General features: G+C 40.4%; 1 non-coding gene across 1 annotated transcript; it reads right to left on the reverse strand.

Moving 5' to 3' along the window:
* Positions 1-314: 314 nt before the first annotated feature.
* Positions 315-421, reverse strand: LOC145033223 (small nucleolar RNA R71). The gene has a single exon (XR_013677457.1). It is a non-coding gene; the product is annotated as a small nucleolar RNA R71 (small nucleolar RNA).
* Between the last annotated feature and the right edge of the window lie 3,153 nt (positions 422-3,574).

A 3,574-nucleotide genomic window follows, 5' to 3' on the forward strand; every position in this document is an offset into this window, starting at 1 on the left:
TTGTGCAACCTGAAAGTCCCACCACCACCAACTTCGAAGTCAAGGGACATATCCTTTCCGCGCTAAAAGATATTACATTACATGGGAAAGACCATTTAGACGCTTACAATCATATAGATAAAGTTAATGACATCGTCGATTATTTTAATAATTTGAATATACAATGAGAAACGGTGTTATTAATAATGCTTTCGGTTACGTTCAAGGGAGCAGCAAAGGATTGGTTGAAGGCACTCCCACCCGGTGCAATTACGGCATGGGCACAAATGCGTGAAGAGTTCATCCAACAATTTTTCCCATCATCAAAGGTTTCTAAACTTAATACGGACATTGCCAATTTTGAGTAACAAGTGGGGGAATCATTGTATGAAGCATATGAGAGGTATAAGGGATTACTAAGAAATTGTCCCTAAAATGATCTTAATGAGCTACAAGAAGTATCTATATTTTATGATGGGATAAACGTGACAACGAGGCAACTCCTTGATTCTCAAGGACCTCTCACAAAGAAGAATCTTGCTACAATTAAAGAGCTAATCGAAGAATGTTCAAAGCATTCAAGGGAATACCACAACCATCGAGAAGACAAGACAAGAGGATACAAGGATGGAAATGATGCTTTTGAAAACATGGAGATAGTTTTGGCATGTTGAATAACATGGGTCGAAGAATGACAAAGATATATCAATCCATACATGCAATACGTGTGGGTGTTCGTCGGTCAAAACATAGCCAAGATGAATTGATTTAAGTTGGGATTACTTCTTCTCAAATTTTGAATATGGCTGGTTATATGGGTTGTGCATCAGATTCTATCCCTTTTATTCATCTGGGGGTGTCGGTAGGTCAAAACATAACCAGGGTGAATGCGTGGTCCTTTATTGTAGATAGATTTTGTACGAGGCTTGCAGGATTGAAAGCTAAATGTGTTTCTATTGGTGGCCGGCTTACTTTGATTAAGTTAGTTTTGGGCTCCCTAGGTAGCTATTTGATGTTTGTCATCCTTACTTCGATTACGGTTCTTAGATCTATGGAATCGTTGAGGGTTAGATTCTTTTGGGGTACTGACTTGGATGAGAGCCAGATGCACTGGGTTAAATGGGACAGAGTTATGGCTTCGAAAGGGGTTAGTGGTCTGGGAGTCGGGAGCCTATTTTCCTTTAATAAGGCAATGACTTTTAGATGGAGACGACGAGTAACATCCCAAAATTCGAGACCAAAATTTTCATTTTTAATTAAGTCATTATAAAACCAAAAATATAAAAACATCCATAATAACATTCCATGTCAAAACCCAAAGTGTTAATAATCAAAACATGTTATCATAAAACAATATTAGAGTGTAATCCCAAAGATCTCATGTGCGGAAAACATAGTGTGATGCGCTGCGATCGTCAGCTTCTTCCCTTTAAAAAAAAGTACCTGAAGCCAAAACTGAAAACCATAAGCACAAAGCTTAGTGAGTTCCCCCATCATACCACATACCATACAAATAACATACTGTCAGACATATATGGGTGCCCGACCTACCCCTTCGGTCTCTTTCAACTGTTAACCGCCTAGCATAGTTGGGTGCGGGCCTACCCCTTTGGTCTCTTTCAACCGGTAACCGCCTTGCATATCTAGGTGCTAGCCTACCCATTCGGTCTCTTTCAACTGGTAATCGGGGACTATTTCAACCCTACCACTACCACATAATATCCTAGCATATACACATAAATCACATATTGCCTAGCATATCTGGATGTTGGCCCACCCCTTCGGTCCTTTCGACCGGTACCAGGGACTATTTCATCCCCTATTTCTACCATGCTAGCTCATTAACACATAAGTCATATACTTCCTAGCTTATCTAGGTGCTGGCATACCCCTTCGACCCTATCGATAGGTACTGGGGTCTATCCTACCCCTCCTACCACTATCTTATAATATCATAGCATACTGGCACATAAAGCATATCAGATAATGTCATACAAGATAATTATCACAAAGACAATCATCTCTACTATAACTCTTACTAGTGGGACGCCATTGGTGCCTTCGACCCACTTCTATTGGAAGGTAACTCACCTTACACTGCTGAAGTCCATTGAAGGAAATCCTTAGTTGCCGCCCTTGTAGCTCTTCAAGCTATCAATATCACAATATCACCCAATTAGCAATTGGGGTCCAAAACCATGATCCACAATCCAAATCTTGGGGTAAAATGACCATTTTACCCCTGACCCAACAAAACCTAAATTAAGACCCAAGTCCAAAACCAATAAGGTTTAAAACCATAAAATCCACAAAAGCCTAATATATGGCCTAATTTCTAATTAGACCTAACCCTTACATGGGACTACCTTTTTGGGATCCATTCCACACTTCATAACTTTCCAAGGTCAAAGTGATTATCTGGTCCAAGAGTAACAAAATACAATCCTAAGTAACAAAATACATTCTATTCGAGAATGACTTCAATATGGTCCAAGAGTAACAAAATACAATCCTAAGTGAAGATCTAAGCAATGGAAAGCCAAGGTATCAACTTTATACCTTAAATGAGCCAGAAAGGCAACTCAACTTTCGGATCTACTGGATCCCTCTTGAATCCTCAAGCTTATCCTTCCTTCTTAAGCTCTAAAATCACCAAGAACACACAACAATGGCTCAAAAGCACTCAAAGATGGATTAGGGTTTCGTGGCTAGGGTATGGAGTGACGGAGGCTGCAAATGGGGTTAACCTTTAAAGGTTAAGGTGCTTAAATAGGTACAAACCTTGGAAATTAGGGTTTCACTCTGGCAGCCCTACTCGTCGAGTCGGGGCTCCCCAACTCGTCGAGAAGACTTTGAGTCCCGCATCTAAAAATCTCATTCATAATCGACAAGTTTGGGGCCTCCAACTCGTCGAGTCCCTTTGCAAAAGTGACAATTCTTATTTAAAATGCCCACCTGGAACCGGACGTTACATGACGTTTCTTTCATTATCCAGATTTATTGTGGGTGCGATTTATTAAAGCCATTTATGGTTCAGATGGTAGATGTTCATCTTTGATTCCTAATACTCTTAGCACATGTCCTTGAAATAACATTATTTGTATGCTTGCCAACCTTCGCAATAAATGGTTGACTAATTTAGCAGTGTCTAATTAGAGTGGGGGACGAGCCCCATACGTCCTTTTGGCAGGATAAGATGGTTGACTGATTTGCCTCTTTCAGCTTCTTTCCACGTGATCTTTACGTTGGATAATCATAGACTGGATTTTGTTAGAGATCTGGTTCCACTAGGATGGGGCCCGGATAACCTTCAGTGAGTCCCGGGGGGTGGTATTGACAAGACTTAGTGGGAATACCTTAGATCTCTTTTGCAAAATCTTCAATTACAAACTACACCTGATAGATCGGGTTCAATTGGTGATGTTTTTGACACGTTCTGTGTCTTGTTGGCTCGTTCTTATATTAACATTGGTATGTTGGATGTAACTGGGGTGGAGACCAGGTGGAATAATTGGGTTCCCATTAAGATTAATATTCTTATATGGAGAATCAGACTCTATAGTATTCCTACTAGGGAGAGGCTTTCTTATCGGGG

The sequence above is a fragment of the Lactuca saligna genome, chromosome 2, assembly GCF_052625555.1.
Source record: "Lactuca saligna cultivar CGN05327 chromosome 2, ASM5262555v1, whole genome shotgun sequence".
Taxonomy (NCBI): Eukaryota; Viridiplantae; Streptophyta; class Magnoliopsida; order Asterales; family Asteraceae; genus Lactuca; species Lactuca saligna.